The sequence below is a fragment of the Myotis lucifugus genome, unplaced genomic scaffold (assembly GCF_000147115.1).
Source record: "Myotis lucifugus unplaced genomic scaffold, Myoluc2.0 scaffold_1, whole genome shotgun sequence".
In the NCBI taxonomy this organism is placed as follows: Eukaryota; Metazoa; Chordata; class Mammalia; order Chiroptera; family Vespertilionidae; genus Myotis; species Myotis lucifugus.
In genome coordinates this window covers 36,985,499-37,005,886 of record NW_005871049.1, presented here as the reverse complement: position 1 = coordinate 37,005,886, position 20,388 = coordinate 36,985,499, and positions in this window count along the sequence as shown.

Below are 20,388 nucleotides of genomic sequence, written 5' to 3'. Positions count from 1 at the left end.
ATAATAGTCCCTTCTCTTCTTAATAACCATAGAATCTCTAATGATGTTACTTCTCTCATTCCTGATAGCAGTAAATTGTTTCTTCTCTTCTTTTTCTAGTCATTCTTTCTACTGGCTTATCAATTTTCCTGATCTTCTGACTGAACCAACTTTTGGACTCATTGATTTTTCTCTGCAATATTTCCTATCCAATTGATTTCTGCTCTGATCATTAAAATTTTATTTATTCTGCTTACTTTAGCTTTGCTTTTCTCTCCATTTTAGTGACCTCTATGTGGAAGCTAATATTGATTGGAGACTCTTTTTCTTTCCTCAGATAGGTATTTAGTGTTATAAATTTCCTTCTACTACCTTTGTGGAACCTCACAAGTTTTATATACTGTGTTCTCAAGTTTCACTTAGATAACAATTCTTTTAATTTTTCTTTTTGATGTTTTACTTATGAGTTATTTAAAAGTGTGTTATTTAGTTTCCAACTATTTGGAGGTTTTCCAGAGATCTCTTACCAGTTTCTAATTTCATTCCATTATTGTCCAAAATCAAACTTGATATACTCTGAATGCTTTTGAAATTATTGAGGCTAATTTTACAGCTCAGAATATGGTTCATTTTAAAGGTCTTGAGTGCACTTGAGAAGAATATATCTTTTGCTGTTGTTGGGTGAGGTGTTCTATAATTGACAATTATTCAAGTTGGTTGATTATGCTGTTTAAGTCTTCTAAGTTTTTTACTGATATTCTGTCTACTTTTTCCATCAATTACTGAGAGAGCAGTGTTGAAATATCCTGCTGTAATTGTGCATTTGTCTATTTCTCCTTTCAGTTTTGCTTCATGTATTTGAAAATTCTGTGCTAAGGGCATAGACATTTTAAATTTTTATATTCTTTTGATGAGTTGACTTTTTTATTAAAAATAATCTTTTATCCCTGGAAATATTCTTTTTTCTGAAATCCACTCTGTCTTAGATGAATATAGTTACTCCAACTTTCTTCAGATTCATGTTCACTGTATATGTAACTTTACATCATTTCACTTTCAATCAATTTGTATCTTTATACTTAAAGTGAGTGGGTATGCAGCATATAGTTGAGTTGTGCTTTTTAAACTAATCTGACTTTCTGACTTTAATTGGGATGTTTAGACCATTAAATTTGATGTGATGATTTATATGGTTAGGTTTAAATATTCTATATTTTCATTTGTTTTCTGCTTGTCCTACCTGTTCTTTGTTCCTGTTTTCATTTTTTCTCACTTCTTTCTTTTAGGATATTGAATATTTTTGTTTCACTTTATCTCCTAAGATATATGGCTATTAGCTACATATCATTGTTGTATTATCTTAGTATTACTTTAAGGTTTATAGTAAACATCTTTATCACCATCTACATTGTTATTACATCACTTAAATGTATGCTAAAAGTACCTTCAATATAGTTCCATACTTCTATTTTGGTCATTGTGCTATTATTATACACTAGAGGCCCAATGCACGAATTCGTGCACGGGTGGGGTCCGGCCAGCCCAGCCCCAATTGGGGCAGATGAGGGCTGCGCCTGTTGGGAAGAGACGGCAGGAGGTCGGCCAGCAGTCCTTGCCCCTGATTGGGGTGGAGGGACAGATTGGGGGCAGAGCTGGCTGGGGGGAGAGGCTGCGGGCCAATTGGAGTGGTGGGGGGCCCATCTGGGGCAGGGGCGGCTGGGGGGAGGAGCTGCAGGAGGTTGGCCAGCCGGCCCAACCCCCTATTGGGGTGGGGGGGCTATCAGGGGCGGGGCTGGCCAGGGGGAGGGGCTGCAGGGTTGGCTGACTGGCCCCACTCCCAGATCCAGCCAGTTCGCTGGCCGCAATAGGCGTCATAGCAACCGGTCATTCTGGTCATTCCAGCATTCTGGTTGCTGGCTTTTTATATACATAGATTTTATTCTATGCATATTATAAACTCCCTAATACATTGTTATAATTTTTGTTTTAAACAGTCAATTATTTTCTATTTAAATAATGAGAAAAAATATTTTCTTTTTACCCACATAGTTACCATTTCTAGTGTCCTTCATTCCTTTGGTTGATTCACATTTTCATCTGGTATTATCTTCTTTCTGCTTGAATGACTTCCATTAGCATTTCTTGTAGTGCATTTCTGCTAGTGATGAATTCGTGCAGCTTTTGTATGTCTGAGAACATCTTCATTCCTGGGTTCATGAAACATATTTTTGCTGTATGTAAAATGCTACAGTGACATTTTTTCTCCAGAAGTATATAAAGATGTTGCTTTATTGTCTGTTTTTTGTTTGTGTTGTTTCCAATGAAAAATCTATCATCCTGTGAACATAATTCTTTTCCACTCATTTGTTTGCTTTTAAGATTTTCTCTTAGTTGCCAGTTTTAAGTTTGATTATTGTAGAGTGTAAAATTGTGTTCCCCCCCCCCCCCCAATAAAATGTGATCATATTTGTAAATAGAGTCCTTGCAGATGTCACCACGTTAAGATGAGGTCATGCTGGATTCGCATGGGCCCAGGAAGGCAAAGTGAGCAGGGCCCACAGGATCAGCAGTAGCTCTGCATGCCGGCAAGAGAGAACGTCTTGGCTAAGAGCTGGGGCTGGAGATTATCTCTCAACAGGTAGTGATTGCAACCCTGTCATTTGGTGAGCTCCCTGATGGAGCTGGTTTCCTGGGAAACAAGCAGAGAGCAAAGCTTGAGCCCTGGGTTTGGTCCAGGATGGAGTGGAGAGAGGGAGACAGGCAGTGAGAGGCTGTGGTGTGAGTAACAGGGCCTTTAAGCCTTTAAGCCAGCCCAGGGCAAGTTCCCTTAAATTTCTCAGCCTGAGTTTACTCATTTCTAAAAAGGAGTTAAAAGGGGCCTTGAGAATTCAAGGAGCTATATGTGAACATTTCCTGTAAAGGACATCACTTTCTGCGAGTGTTTTTTATTGAAGAACAAGAAAGCTCTAAGTAATAGAAACCAAGAATACAGAGAGGTGCGGGCCTACAGTCACCAAGGATAGAAGTGGGAGAGGCCTTTGGGGCCCCTTAATCTGACTTCCACACAGGAAGACACAGAGGCCTCAAAGACATCCCTTAATATGAAGGGACTCAACTCCTACAGAGGGAGTCTGGGAAGTAAGGTTTCCCCGATGTCAGTCATTACAGTCCTGGGAGAGTTAGGAGGACTGCCCCGTACTGAGTATCAACACCAGCCTGTGGCACAGAATTTTGCATGTATTTAAGATGACACTTTAAGACCACCCCCGTTTGGCTGTTAGGAGGACCACACGATATAATACTTGGGAAATTGGTCCTTAGTCCTTAGAATTTGCCAACTTGCAAAGACAATTTTCTCAAGATGTACTTAGAATGACTGAGTCTTCAATCCCATTTTTTTTTTATTTTGTTAATCTACACCTGAGGATATTTTTCCCATACATTTTTAGAGAGAATTTTAGGGAGGGGGAGAGAGAGAGAAATATCAATGTGAGAGAGACACATTGATTGGTTGCCTCCTGACTGGAGCTGGGGATGGAGCCTACGACCGAGGTATGTGCCCTTGACCAGAATCAAACCCAAGACCCTTTAGTTCATGGGCTGATGCTCTAACCACAGAGCAAAACGGGCCAGGGCCTCGATCTCATTTTTAATCCCAGTTAGGGAACTGGCTGATTTGGTTCCACCTTTTTCAGCCTTGATCAGATTCCTTGTTTATCACCACAGGACTGCCTAGTTTCAGGATCATCAGTCTCCTTTATTCTAGCTCAGAGGGTGCGTGGGGATTTAGAATTCCAAGTTAGTGCAACCCCCCCCCCCCCAACACACACACACACAACAAAGCAAACAAACAAACAAAAAAACAACAACCAGGAATTAAGGAAAAAGGTCAATATCGAGATTAGATCTAACATTCTTAGAAGACTTCAGTTCTTCACTCTAAACTGAATCAATCAGAGTCTAATTAATTCCTGTGTGAAGGCACAAGCACAGCACTTGCCTTGCCCACTCTGTCCCATGTGGAATTAATGAAATGGGAGCAGAGTCTCTGTCATCCTGTGCTCAATACCCTAGCTGGCTGGGAACAAGAAAGAATCAGGGCAGAGCTCAAATACAGAAGTGGAAAAAGAAGCAGGCTACACTCCCTAGGGAGAACTTTCTATTTCCTAATGTCTCCTGCCCCAAATAGCTCTGCTCCTCCCAATTTGTGTTTATGTGCTAGGCTCCTTTCTCTTGCAGCAGATGCCACCAGACTGACAGTGTCTGAAGTAGGTCAAGTAGGGCTGAAGTGGTGATGAATTGACACAGGCCCTCCAGCTAAGTCGTGCCTTATCCTCACACCCCCTCCAGTTCCCTGGCATCTCAGGCTGGCCCCTGTCCCCCAGGACCACGGGGGCTTGGGGAACCCTCTGTCCAGCTCCAGGACCCTGGACTTGCAGGTTTCAGCCCTCTTGGCTGGAATGACAGAGTAAGGTAGATCTTTATGTTGTCAGCACTTTTGGCGTCTCCCTAATCCTGAGCCCTCTCATTCCACTCTAGCTCTGATGAAATTATTTCAGTGGTCATTTATCTGTTTTCCACAGAAGCCAGAAAACCACACTGCCCTTCTAGTACTTCTATTGCTTTGGGGGCTGTTTCAAACAGACAGACAAGAGCTAAGTCAGGGCTCCGCTATGCCCAATGTGACAGCATTGGAATGGTGAGTAAGGAATAGTTTTTGCTGCCAAACAAACCGTATTTTAAACACCAGGAGACTGAGACTGAGAGAAAGAAATGGCCCGCCCAGTGTAACCCAGTATGGGGCAGAATCCAGTGTCAAACCACAACCTGATAATTCCTACTCCAACCCACTCTTTGCTACGTCATTTAAAATTTGCATTCCCCATGAGTACCTGTCTCTTTCCTTATTAACCTCTGTTAAGGCTCTAGGTTCAGATTTCTCCTTTTCCTCCAGATGCCCTTTAAGAGGATAGAAATGACATGATATGACTAATATTTCAGAGGAAAAACATTATATTGAAGATGGCCAACAGCTGTGTTGAAGCAAAAATCCTGATAATGGATACTGTAAACAGGGAGGGAGGGGGGTGGGCAGGGAATTTTACTTTCCAATGGACTAAAAACCAATCTCTCAATTTTCACTTCTAGGTAGTATGCTGTAAATTATAGTAAATCAGTATTCCTACTGTATCAACAGAAAAACCTGAATAATTTTTTTTTTTTGGAATCACAGCATAGGAAAGCTATGAGAGCAGTGAGAACTAAAGAAACTAGGTATTTCAGAGAATCAACACTGTTACAAAATGAGGTGATATTGCCAAGTTGCCCACAGGTTTTTGTCCCTCCTCTCCCCTGGGGACATTTGCCAATTTTGAATACAGGCTGAAGCTCAGACTTGGTTCAGAAAGAGGCCATTCATAGGAGCAGAGAGAAACCAGTAAAGCTCTCAGGTGTGGCAGGATCTGGAAGAAACAGGAAACTTGAGAAGCCCCAAGTGCACAATTTCAAGCTGAATGAATGACTGGCAAGAAGCTAGGCTAACATGAACTTAAAGGACAGGAGTTGCCATGCTGTCTCCAATGCTTAGGGAAGAAAGACCCACCACAGGAAGGAACCTGCCTCCAGATCACCACTCCTGTCCTCCCCAAGACAGGAGCCAGGTTGAAGCTCCTGAGGTGAGAAGCTGGAGATGTAGGTGGGACACCCCAACTCTCCTGTAGACTTTCAAGGCTGAAGGAGTTTGAGACCGGCCAGGCTCTCAATCAGGACAGCAAAGGCCATGCCTGGGAAATAAGGATCAGAGAGAGAAAGACTGAGTCTGTCTGAGGTCTGACTGCAAAGGCAGCCAGGACCCAGCTGACCCCTGACTGGAGGGAGGTGATCAGCCCTTTAATTTATCAGCCAACAGAGGACAGGGGACTCTTCTCAGGTGGAAGCAACAGTATGTGGATGGAACCTCTTTCCCTTTCCTTTTTCTAAATGCACAATGTCGATTATTTGAATTTATTACATTTAATTAAAATTTAAAAATTAGAATTACTAACCTTACCATAAAATCAAGAAAATATACCTCACAGTTTAGACATTAACACAGTCAATATAGATGGAAAATAAAACCAACTATGTGCCACTTACATGTTTTAAATATAAGAGCACAGAAAGTGGAATGTAAGAAAATAGAAAACAAATTATGGAAACACTGTCCTAAAGATGGCTGGTGAAGCTGTACTCATTTCAAAGCAGACTGGAAGGCATGAATAGAGACAGAATCACATGGGATTCAGACATTGGAAGAACCAGACATGGAGCTTCAGATGAACCATAATAAATATTTTAAATAGAATGGAGGGAAGGTGGACAGAATGAATGAAAAGATTCAGAATTGGTGAAGGGATTAATCAAAACAACAACAACAAAAACAGTATGATGATTGCTAGAGGCAAAGGGGCAATAAATTGTGATAGAAAGAGGCTAGACTTTGGGTGGTGAACACAGAATAGAATATCTAGATGCTGTATGATATCATTGTACACCTAAAACTGTATAATTTTATAAACCCATGTCACCCTAATAAATTCAATAAAAGTTTTTAAGGATTATAATTTGTAAAGAATTGATGGGTCTTATAAGAACTCAAAATATATAATATCTTAAATTAATGAAATTGTTGGTATCCACAGCATATTTGAGGCAGCAGAGCACAGAATTAGTTAACTGAAAGACAAGCCAGTGCCGAGAGACAAGGAAAGGAAATGTGCACAGCATTAGAGACATGTGGGCCACATTTACAGTGTCCGTCATATGTATAATTACAGTTTCAGAAAGAGAGGGCAAGGGATGAGATGAAATGAATATTTAAAAAATATCGAATGAGCATTTTTCAGAACTTAAGAACATCCAGCCCCCATGTTCAAGAAGCTCAGAGAACTTCAAGCAAACGGAACACAGAAGTAGTACAACTAGGCACATGATAGTAAAACTAGTGAAAACCCAAGACGGAAGGGGAAAAAAGCCACATTACCTTTAGGGGAGCAGCAATCAAAATGGCATATGACTTCTCAACAGAAATGATGGAAGCCAGAAATTAATGGAATGACATCTTTAAAGTGACGAAAGAAAAATAAGAGACAGTCTAGAACAGCCGTGGGCAAACTACGGCCCGCGGGCCGGATCCGGCCCGTTTGAAATGAATAAAACTAAAAAAAAAAAAAAAGACTGTACCCTTTTATGTAATGATGTTTACTTTGAATTTATATTAGTTCACACAAACACTCCATCCATGCTTTTGTTCCGGCCCTCCGGTCCAGTTTAAGAACCCATTGTGGCCCTTGAGTCAAAAAGTTTGCCCACCCCTGGTCTAGAACCTAGCCCAGCAAAATAGCCTTCAAAAATGATGGTAAAATGAAAATGTTTTGAAGCCAAAAAAAACTAAGGGATTTTGTTGCCCACACGTCTGCATGGGAAGAATAATGAGAAGTAGAACTTCTGGCAGAAGAAATAATGATCCTGGGTAGAAATAAAACCCGAAAGAGTAAATATGTGGGTAAATATAAATGAATATATAGTACAAAGCAACAACTATGTTAGACATATAAAACTAAAATGTGCAACAACAATGGTAAATAGAATTCAAAGATTCTAAGCTTCTACCAGCATCAGGACAGTCTCCAGACAAATGTGTTGTCCCAGGAAAAACAAAGCAAAGAGAGAGACCCAAGATTGTACCACGATTCAGGGTAAAGCTCAGACGGTCTGACTTCACTTTCCTTTATACAGAGCAGAACTGACATGCGGTCTCTCTATATGAATTTGCTGCTGATACATATGAGGAAGGCATCGTTATTACCTATCTTCCTATTAAAAGCCAGAAAGCTGAGGCTTAGAGAAGTTAAATACCTGGCCCAAGGTCACATGCCCTGCAAGAGACATGGCCAGAACCAGAACATGCTTTTCCCAACTACACCAAGTTTCCTGAGAGCAAGGCAAGAGCAGGTAATTTTCCATGCTCAAACCACACTGGCTTCTGCAGACTTGAGTTCGCTTCCCTCATTTCTGAAAGTATTTCTTCAATTAGCAGTCAGCAGCCAACAGTGAGAACTTCAGGGAATAATGTTTCTGAGACAGCACTGCTGGCGGAAGCCAACTGGATTCAAAAGTCGATATGAGACCTCCTGGGCTCATGCCATCTGCTCTAATCTACCCCTTGTTCTGGCTGGATGGTCATTTGGGAAAAATCTGTGCTCTGAAATTATCTAATTCTAGAGGTGCCTGGAATCCACCAGGAAGAAACATTTTAACACCCACCCCCCCCCGCCCCCAGCTGGCAGGGCACTAGGAGGCTCTGTGACTCCTTGTCTCATGATACTGGTGGGTCCGTGATCTCACTCACTGCTTAAAAACTTCCAATATTTGAGCTCCCTGGAAAGTCCCTAGGAATGACAACAAACAGCTCTCAGAGTTTGTAGGACAGCACAAAGTTAATGTAATTAACACCAAAGTTAATCATTAAATGTGTATAGCAATGTCTGAATTGTTATCTCTTCATAAGAATTTTGGCTTTAAAATTTTTAACAACTTTGTTACGATTTACATACCATAATGCAGGGGTCCTCAAACTTTTTAAACAGGGGGCCAGTTCACTGTCCCTCAGACCGTTGGAGGGCCGGACTATAGTTTAAAAAAAAAACTATGAACAAATTCCTATGCACACTGCACATATCTTATTTTGAAGTAAAAAAACAAAACGGGAACAAATACAATATTTGTATTTGCATGTGGCCCGCGGGCCGTAGTTTGAGGACCCCTGCCATAATGTCTGCTCACTCTAGGTGTGCAATGTTTTTTAGTTTCCTTTTTGTGTGTGGTGGTGGTTGTTTAGACGTTTATAGGTGTGCTGCCATCACTACAATCCAGTTTGGGAATGTTTCCATCATCCCAGAAAGTTTCTTTATGCTCCTTTGCAGTTAATCACCACTCCAACCTCAGCCTCTTCTGATCTGATTTCTGTCTCTGTTAATTTGCCTTTTCTAAATATTTCATGTAAATTGACTTAAACAATAGGCAGTGTTATGTGTCTGGCTTCTTTCACTTGGCATCCTGGTTTTGACATTCATCTGTGTTGTATAACATATCAGAGGTTCATTCCATTTTATTGCTACATAGTATTCCAGTGTATGGATGAATATACCACATTTGTTTATCCATTTACCACCAGTTAATGAAAATCTGGGTTATTTCTAGATCGGGGCTCTAATGAATAATGGTGCTAAGAGCATACACATACATGTTGGGTAGATTCCTAGGAGTAGAATTCCTAGGAGTGTTGAGTGATACATTTTTAACATTTTAAGAAATGCCAAACTGTTATCTTACATTACCACCAGCAAAGTAGGAAAGTTCCAGTATCTACACATCCTTGCCAATATTTGTTATTGGGTTTTTTTTTAATTATAGCTCTTCTGGTTGGTGTATAGTAGTATCTCATCGTAAATTTAATTTGCATTTCTCTAATACCTAATGATGTTGAGTATATTTTCATATGCATATTAGCCATTCACTTATCTTAACTAATGAAATGTCTACTTAAGTAATTTGTCAGTTTTTTTTCTTGAAAGTTGGGTTGTTTTCCTTCTTATTATTGAGTTGGGGAGTTCTTTATATATTCTATCACTCTGGAATTTTTTATTGCTTCTATTACACCAGTGATTACGTTGTTCATTTTTATAAGACTAGTTGTCCTTCTCAATGTATATGTTGGGGTCGGACAAGGGTGATAATTCACCCAAGGTCGGCAGTCCTTGCACTGGCACTAACCTTGGCTGCAGCTGTGCCCACGGCCTGACTGAGCACACAGCCTGGACTGCAAGTGCAGAGGACAGAGTTTGCCTCCTTCCATCTCTGTCATTAATCAGAACCATGCCCTTGACACTGTGCAGGAGGGCCTATCTTTACATTCCTTTGTGACTATCCAACCATAGCAATTGAGATTTTTAAAAAATGGGTCAAGGGGCCTTAGCCTGCATTTTGGAATCTCTCGTAGAAGATTGTTTTGGTCCCACTGGAGAAGACAGAAACCAAATTCAGGTGGAAAAGGTATGGCAGCCCAAATCATGTTATGCTAATTTAGCTATGAGGTGGGCAAGAGGGACCCTTTCAGAAGTACACTCTGATGTTTTGAACTTGGCTGGAGACAGATATATAGCATCTTCTGGGGAGTTGGGGATGGAAGAGTCATTCTTTCCTGTGGAAGAAGAGGCAGCAGCTACATGCTACCCTCATTCACAGTGTGTTGCTTTCCCACCTCATCTCTAGGACTTTTCTATTCAATGGTTTCCTGACCCTGAATCTTAGCATCATTGTGCATGTTCTATAAGAGCCAAAAGCAACATTTATGGGGGCTCTGGACCAGGTAGTAGATATGGAAGCAGAGGAGGATAAAGAACAAGGATCTTTCTGGAAACCAAGTCTGTAGGTCTCAGGGATGAACTGCAAATGAAGGGAGAGGAGCTGGATTGTTTCTTATTTCAGGAGCAAAAGAAAATTGAAAGCTGTCAACCTCTTTGGAAGATGAAACAAGTTGTGGAAGGATACCTGTCTGTAAGAAAGGAAAGAACAGGCTTTCTGTTTCAGAGATCCCATGGAGGGATGCTTCACCCAAGCCTGTGGAGAGGACTCAGGCTGAAATTGGTAACTTATTCTAAGATCCAGGGGAACCATAGGCGTGGTTGTGGGTCCCGGGTTTTTTAAGCACCCCTCTATGTATATGATTACTTCAGGCACAAATAATCATATGTGAATCCCTCCTCACAGCCTTTACCGCGCCCTTGAACTTACTGCACAAACTGAGAAGGGCTCTGGGTTTTGAGGTAATACAGTGTTTAGTCACAGGGTTAATAGAAGCATCACAAAATAAAGTAACAAGATGGGCAATGGTGATAGAAGCAAACTGTACCCAGAGTCTGGCTCATACATGTAGGGCCTTCCTGACAGGTTGGTCTCCACATTAATCCATACAAGGTAATTAGCCACCTTCGTGTACACTCCAGGCACATTCTTCCGGCCACAGCCCACTCCCCAGCTGACAATGCCCAGCTGGTACCATATGTTTTTGTTCTTTTTCTGGCAAACCAGAGGTCCCCCACTGTCACCCTAGAAGAGAAAAGTTGTTTGGGAATAGAAAGAACAGTAACAAGTTACTCCTAAAGCCTATTGTGTAGGCACCTGGTACAAGGCAAGAAACACTTACAGTGACTTTTGATAAACAGACATTTTAAATTTTGATTAGACTCTCCAACTACATGGCTATGTTCCCAGATCTGTGACTGTCAGAAAGAGTGACAAGCAGTTTGGTCAAAAGCAATGATGATAAGTGACAACTTGGTCATAAAAGGAACATCCATCATCACCTTCATGTAGTTGTGTGCATTTATTTTAACATACAAAGAAGTGCTTTGCTAATCCATGTTGCCTCTAAGCACTTTTTAAAATTTTAGAATTCTTTCAATTGTCCCTCTGCCTTTTTACTTCAAAGCCACTTTCAGCCAGCCCCTATTGCTCTTCCTGGATTGTTCACCACAGCAAAAAGTGAAAATACAAACACAAAAATCCATTATGCCCCATAATAGGTCATTGGTTGAATACAGCAGACATACCAACTGACATAGTATATGTAATTCCTAATTCCAACCATGCAGAGGGAACTCCTTAGTTAAAAGATTACATTGTAGTTTAAAACATGAAATTTTAAACAATTTACACTTTTAAAAATATCATTTCACATCTGTCCGAATGACCATCATCAATAAGTTAACAAACAAGTGCTGGCGAGGATATGGAAAAATGGAACCCTACTACACTGCTGGCGGCAATGAGATGGGTGCAATCACTGTGAAAAAAAGTGTGCATTTTCTCAAAAAAATAAAATGAACTGCCATTTGACCCAGGGATCTCACTTCTAGGAATATATCTGAAGAATCCCAAAACACCATTCAGAAAGCATAAATACACCCCTATGTTCATAGCAGCGTTATTTACAGCAGCTGAAGTCTGGAAACTGTCCAAGTGCACATCAGAGGATGAGTGGATAAAAAAGCTGTGGAACATCTACACAATGGAACACTATATGGCTGTTAAAAAGAAGGAACTATTACCTTTTGTGATAGCATGAGTGGACCTGGAGATTATTATGCTAAGCAAAATCAGCCAGACAGAGAACAATAAATACCATATGAACTCACTTATATGTAGAATCTAATGAACAAAATAAACTGATGAACAAAATAGAATATGAGGCAAGGATACATGGAACAGACTGACAGACATCAGAGCAAATAGGATGGGGGAGACTGAATGAATGAAGGTGAAGAGATTAGCCAAAGAACATATATGCATAGCTATGGGCACAGACAACAGTGTGGTAATGGCCAGAGGGAGGGCTGATGGGAGCTGGGTGGAGGTGGTTAAATTGGGGGGGGGGGAATGGGGAACATCTGTAATAGAGTCAATAATAAATGAAAGAACATCTTGAAAAAGATTGCCAATAATTACAAACAAAACAGACATCATTGACATGGAAATTGAGGTCTACTCTGCCTTTTTATGCCCCCAAACCTTTTGGAACACTTTTTAAATTCTATTGAAGAATAAGGTGTCTTCAAAAAAAAAGAGTCAAAAACCTCAGATATGGAAAAATAACATGAAAAATCCCATAATTATATAAATAATTAAATTTATACATAGACACATGATAGTGTATAAGAAGCATGTTTTGGGTAGACTATGGGACTCTGTAGCAGTGGTTTCTCTGGGGGGTGTAAGAGGTAAACTGTGCGCCATCTTCACCACTTGAATTTTCTTTACCAGGTTCTCAAATAAATAAGTGCAATAAATAACATTTGTAATTCCAACCATGCAGAGGAAACACCTTAGTCAACTTTCTACATCGTTATGCATTACTATTTTACAGACATAGGATCAGGCGGTACATCTCATTTCATAGGTTACAAAGATTTATCTTTGAAAATATTAAGTGACTCAAAAAAGTTGAAAAGGGGCACCATTCAGTAATATGCAAAAATCCTAATGAAAAACTATTAACAAACAAACAAAAAAACAAGACATGTGTTTGATTTCTTTTCACCAAGAACGTTCTCATGAAGAAGTTGCTGTGCACATCACCTTACTTGGAACCAGACTCTCCTTTACCAGATTCTTTGAAGTCACTGGAGAAGCCCATGATCTTTCTCTAAGATGAATTGCAATCACTTCTCTGGAGAAGGAAGGTTCTCCATGAAAGATGCTCGGCAGAGCACAGTCTCATTAAGAACCTAAATTTCTGGAGCCAAACAGACCTTGGTTCCAATCCCAGGGTGAAGCTTCAGCTGAGAGAATGTGAAAATCTTCCTCCGTGTTTTAAGGTGTGGTTTTTATGCTGGTGATAACTGCACGTCTCCTGCAGGACGGCTGTGTGAATGGAAGGAAATGACACTTGTGCAGCACTTAGCCGGGCCCTGATGTGTGGCGAGCCTGTACTCAGTGGTAACTTGTGGTTGATGAACAGCCAAATATGAGCAGCTGGCATTGGAGCCCCACTTCTACTGGAACACAAAAGATGGCTCTAACCCCAGAAGTCAGCATGTCTTCCTCAGAATTCTGGGTCTGTAATTTACCTTGCTGTGTGTCCTCCTCAAGACTGTCAGCTTTCTGATCCTCAGTCTCCCCATCTGAAATAGGCCTGCTTCGTAGGGCCAGTGCTTAACCCTTTCATATATTTGTGGAAGCAGTTTGTGTGCTATTGAGCACCAAGCATGTGTAAGAGATGGTGATGGAGAACACGATATTCACAGCAAAATGAGCCCAGTCCATGTTGCCACCCCTTTGCCCATCAATATGTCCCTCTAAATTTCTCCAAGTGACCTCTCTGATTCTGAAAACCTCTGCCTGGGTTGTCCCTGAGGCCCTACTCAAGGTTCGTGTTCCTCCTCTACCGTGCTGTGCATTGCATCAATTTCCACAACAGTTATAAAAGGTGGGAACTCTTAGTATTCCCATTTTACAGGTGATGAAATGTGAAAAGGCACAGAGGGAAGTCATAGGCAGTAAGTAGAGAAGCCAGGAGAGAAGCTAGGGGAGCCCGCACCCCCAACCACCACCCTGCACAGCCTCTGTTTGGTTACAGAGCATCTGTACTAGGTTGAAGATCATCTCTCCCAAATTCATGTCCACCCGGAACCTCAGGCTGTGACTTTGCAGATGTAATTAGTTTAAGATGAAGTCCTATTCAATTAGGGTGGGCCCTAATCCAACACTGTCCTTTTAAGAGAAAACAGAAGAGACAGGCACACAGGGGAGAAGACCATGTAAAGAGATGGAGGCAGAGGTTGGAGTGAAGCTCCTATAAGCTATGGAATGTCAAGGATTTTAACCACCAGAAGCCAGAAAAGGCCAGGAAGGATCCTCCCCTGGAGCCTCCAAAGGGAGTGTGGACCTATGGGTGCTTTGACTATGGACTTCTGGCCTCTAGAGCTGGAGAGAATACATTTCTGTTGTGTTAATCCACCCTCTTTGTGGTGGGTTGTTACAGCAGCCTTAGGAAACTTATTCAGGGGAGGAGGAGGGCAGCCAGTTATCCTGGAAAGGTTGGCCAGCCCTCTGTGCAGCCCTTTTCCCATCAAAGGACCAGCTCCATTACCTGGCAGGCATCCTTCCCACCATGAGCGTTCCCAGCACACAGCATGTTCCTGGTGACCATAGGCATAATATTGGAGCACTTTCTCCATTTGACCAGCTGGATGTTGACTTTCTGCAGCTCTTGATGCACACCTCCCAGAGGAACTGACCCAAAGAAGAAGCAAATGGAGAGAGGACCCTGAGCTCAAAGTGGTCCCTATGAGTGGAGGTCAAGCACCCACCCACATTGTATCTTTTCACCTCAATGACAAGGGAACTTCCCTATGGTCCAGAGAACAACCCACATGTGGACTGAGTGAGGAGAGGGTGGGAAGGATGGCCAGCAGACTCTCAAGCCCACCCTCCCTGAATCCACAGGTCCCCAGAACTGGACCCTACTGGGTTTCAGCCTGTGTGCACCATCTTCTAGCCCCATGGAAGTTGCCAGTCTCCAACTAGAGCAGCGTTTCTCAACCTGTGGGTCGCGACCCCTTTGGGGATCGAACGACCCTTTCATAGGGGTCGCCTAAGACCATCGGAAAACACATATATAATTACATATTGTTTTTGTGATTAATCACTATGCTTTAATTATGTTCAATTTGTAACAATGACATTGGGGGTCACCACAACATGAGGAACTGTATTAAAGGGTCGCGGCATTAGGAAGGTTGAGAACCACTGAACTAGAGGCTAAAAATACGTTTCTTTTATATCCACAAGGATGTAAAGAGATTCCACAGTTACAAGTTCTGTCCTGGGGCTCACAACACATAATGGTGGGCTTGAATTGTTTCAGGCCTCACGAGGAAGTGAGCCCAACACCTAGAATATTCACTCCCCAGAGATGAGGATAGTTTTGTCTTTGTACAGTATTGCTGAATCCCTAGAACCTAGAACACTGCCTGGACCATAGAAGAGGATCAGTGAAGATGAGCTGGATGAAGCATGAGGAGTTCTACATTAAGAAAGTGGCCCTCTTTGAAGCTCGTGATAAATTTCTAAGGGCAATTCCTAGGAAATCTAATGTAGCTCTGAGCTTTGGGACCATGTGGGAATCCACATACAGCCATTGGGGGACTGCTGGGAAGAGGAGCACTGACTGGAATTCATTTTTTTCTGCTCCGTTGATTATGGGGCAAGACACATGTACCAAGATGAAGGACACATGTACCAAGATGAAGGTCACCATCTTGTGTCGTTTGCAGGTTGACTCTATAAAGACAAGTTCACATTCAGTTTATGCCCTTCTCCTTGATCTGTGATTTTCAAATGTTTTAGTCACAGAGCCCCTTATCCCAAGGGCACAGAATTGACACCATCAATTGGAACAGAACTGCACAGGATGGATTTCCTTGAGCACAGTCCATTTTGCCACCCCTTTGCCCATCTATATGTCCCTCTACATTTCTCCAAGTCACCCCTCTGACTCTGAAAACCTCTGCCTGGGTCATCCCTGAGGCCCTATTCAAGGTTCATGTTCCACAATCTGGGCATAAAACTTGCTCCAGGAGGCCAGGAAGGCATAGGAAGGACAGCTCCCATATGAACTGAGGAGAAAGTTCATCATAGAACCTTAAAGGCTCCTAATCCACCAGGCAGCCTTTTCAGGGCCAGCAAAGTCTCCAGCTTTTTTTATTCTCCTTGCAAACATCAGCCAGGGTGCTACCCTCCGGTGGGCTGAGCTACAGTAACTCACTAGTAAGGCCCCATCCAGACACCCAGCAGTTTCTCCATCTATGTATGTCAGTGACTTCTGAAAGGCAGATGGGGACTTTGGTGACACTCAAGTTAAATGGGGATTGGAGCAAGAGTAAAGCGATGTCATTATCCAAGATCCAGCTGTCAAAATAGGGGTGAGTAATTAGCTTGTCCACTTTTATCCTTGTCAAGTTCATGGTGATATCATTTCTGTTTTCGTGTATGATCTCCAAGGTAGATCTTATTTCAAAACAAAAGGAAAAAAGGGTAAGTGATGGAAGAGCAAAATGTGAATCTTACGAGAAAAAAGTTTCAACAGTCTGAGGCTCTGATCCTGAGAGCTGGGGAGATGGTGCATCTGGGGCCACACCCTTGGCATAGAGCCAGGTGAAGAGCCCCGGCTGGGCAGGAGGAGACAGACACGAGTTCCAGGTCCGCCCTGTTGGCAACAACTCTTGGCCTGATGGTCTCTTGTTTGGGCAAATTTACTTGTAAATTTCATCAACACATGTCTGGGAAGCCATGCTATGCATAAGTAATAGAGGGAATTGTCCCTGGATTTGCAACAAGGGCTGGACTAGCTCCAACAAACACCTGGGAAGTTTCTCAACAATACTGATTGGAAGATGTAGGCTAAGACAGCAAGCACCTCAGGAGCTGCTGCTATGCAGCTAGGCCTGGAGCAAATGCTTAGGAAAGCAAGATGCTGAGAAGCGCAAGGAACATTTGTTCTGCCATTTGGGTCCTACACAGCAAGCTGTAAAAGCTCCTAGAAGGAGAGCAGTGTCTCTCCCGCCTGCAAAGGGTGATGTTTAACCACAAGGGCGTATATTTAACCTCCTGGTAACTTCTATGACGAACCTAATGGAGGCTCCAGGAGCATACTGAGCAGGTAGGAGCAAATATTCGCCCACACTGGTTTCAAAAGAAGTCTGTTTGCAGTACTTACATATTTTTGTTTATAAAGCAATGGGACGCAGACAGAATCCACCACTCACTAAGAATTGATCCTCCACAGAGATGTCTCCCTTGGTCAAAAATATTCACCTGCCACGGGAACTCTGTGATGTCTGCAGGCTCCCCGCCCATGATTTTCGAAACTTTTGGTTTTTCAGTTTGGGTGTGTATTGTTTGACCACATATCACTAAAAGCAGAAAGAAGAAAGAGGGTCAGAGCCCAGTAGTCATGGTTGGTTGGATTGGAAGAGACTTAAAGACAATGCCCCTTCTCCTAGCCCCTCCCCATCCTAGCGCAAAGATAGCCGTGGCTTAGCCAGGGTAACCTCAGGTGGGAAACCCATCAGACAGTGTGCCCCCAGGCTATCAGTGGCGCCACAGTTGTAAGGATGTGCCTGTGGAGAGCAATGGTTGTTGCCTTCACCATAGCTTAGCTTCTTAGATGGGTCTCTCACTGAGGGCCTTTGGGGAGGAGACACAACCACAAGCCTTGGGCCTGGATCTTGTTGTTGCCCCCGAAGAGGGGGAACCCAAGTGGGCATATTCATTTATATGAAATTAGGCCTCGTTGTCCTCTGAAAACAGGGCCTTGGTATATTGTGTTGGTATAGAACATTCTCCTCAGCTCTGGACAGATATCTTCAAGGGCCTCTCACATGGACCACAAGACACCAGAAATCTTACAGCCGAGGGAAACTGACCAGCCCCTTCCTTCCTCACTGGTTCCTCTTCCAAGTTTCTGACTGGTTAGTGGTGCCATCTTTCACCTAATTTTAATTCTAGAGATCATCCCAGTGGCACCTTGAGAGGAGTAAAAATTTGGCATTTCCTATGTAATAAGATTACTTTGACTTCTTTCAATGTCTTTGAAATGTCATTTGATTCATGAGAAAAATAAACATCATAAAATCTAAACTATTGAACACTTGGTAGTTTCCAGGCACCATTCTGTTCTCTCTAAAACCATTAAAGTATCGTGTAAACCCCAAGAGGCAACTGAAATTACTATTGCCCGTTTGAAAGGTGAAGCAACAGAGGCAAGTTTAAGATTGGGATATCTGGCTAAGACCCAGCAGCTAGCATATGACTGAGCTAAAATTTGAAATTGGGCAGTCTGACTCCAGAATCTGTTCTCATAACCATGGGGCAAACTGCCTTCTAAGTGTTAAACATGTTTGCTCTCGGGGAGAAAGAATTTTTTAACAGAAAAGTATAATATGAAAGGTATATCTATTCAAATCAACACTCACATGTTAGTATCACCAACCAACACCCATATCCACACAACCACCCACCACACATCCACACACCACACAGCCCTACATCACACATCCCCACACTATACATCCACATATGAGACATCCCCGTATCACACATCCCCATGTCTCTACCTCACCTCCCGTCTTCCACTCTTGTCCCTGCACGGTCTGTCCTCTGTACCAGACAGAGCACCTTTCTCAAGCGCCTCTTATTTCTTGCTCTCCCATTTACACTCTCTTATGGCTTCTCATTGTAACCAGAATAACAGCCAAAGTCCTTACTGAGCCTCTATGGGGATCAGCATGATCTGGGCCTCCTGACCTCTCTGGGCCCACTTTTCTCCTGTTCCCCCTTCCCACTCCCTCTGCCCCAGCTGCACTGATCTGTCTGCCTCTGAAACATACCGAGCATCATTCAGAGGACTTTGCACTTGCTGTCATTTCTGCTTGGAAATACATATCCTTCATATCAGATGGGTCTCAACGCGTGTCTGGTCATGGTAGGAAGGCTTTCTGTGACCACCTACTACAGCATCTCACCAACCACCTGCAGACCTTCCATCACATTAGCCAATTTTGTCTGCCCACTTAACAGGAGATGAGATCAATTTGTTTATGGATCATTTATACATTTAATACTTCCTTCCCCTCACTAGATAGTAACATTGCTTAAGGGTAGAGAATGAATATGCCATTCTCTGGTATAAACCCAGCTCCTAAAACAGCTCCCAGCATGTGGTAGAGGTTTGATATTTGTCAGCCAACACACTGAACATAACGCAAGCTCCATAAATTCTCAGGATCCAGGGAGATGAAGCCATCATAGGTGTTAATACACAGCCTTCATTATCTTATATAATAAAAGCCTAATATGCAAATTGTCCCCTCGACTGGGAGTTTGACCAGGGGCGGGGCCAGCTGACCAACCGCAGGAAGGAAGGCCCAGCCGGCAGCCGGTAACCAGCAGCCACTAGGGACCCTGCCCATGCATGAATTTCATGCACTGGGCCTCTAGTATTTATATGTCATGGTTTTGCATTAGACCAGTTAGGCTCCACATGAGCCTTCAGAAGGTAATCAAGGAGAAAGCAGCAGGGAAATCCTTCCTAGGCTTATCCTTGGCCTTAAAGCTGCAGGACATGGCCAGGTGGCACCTTCAGCTTGAAAGCTGGTTCCTGCTCTCAGGGGGTTTGCTTACATTCGCCATTCACTCTGGAAAACTCTGGTACTTAACAGAGGTATTAAACACACACACACACACACAAACACAGACACACACACATACACACAGCTCCTCCACATATAACTTTACAGTTTGGGGTAGTGTGGGAGCAATGATCTGAAAGTCTGGTCTAAGCACCCCTCCTTCACATTCACCTGAGGGGCGTATTGAATGTGCAGTTCCCCAGCTCCCACCCAGAACTAGAGAATCAGCATCCTAGGACTTGACCTTTTGAACACAGCTCCCCCATGCTGTGAGGCACAGACACAAGAACACCACGAGAGACCTACATGCCAGGGAGCCATGTGCCCAGGGCAGCAGCAGGGCAATGGGCAGCAGAAACACCGCTCTTCCATCCTCCACCCTGTCCTTGGCCATGGTCTCTACTCAAGCCAATGGAGAGACTTCTGCTGAGATGGTACATAGTCAATTCAGGCAGACCCAGTTGTGGCTTTGCCCTCTGTGCTTGGTTCTCTCAGTCCAGCTTGACCTCCGAGGTCACATAGGGCACTGGGTGAGCTGGCGCGGTCCAGTCAAAGCAACCAGCTGGTGCCCTGGACCCAGAACTTGATGGTTTCCATGAGCCATTCCTCTGAGGTATGG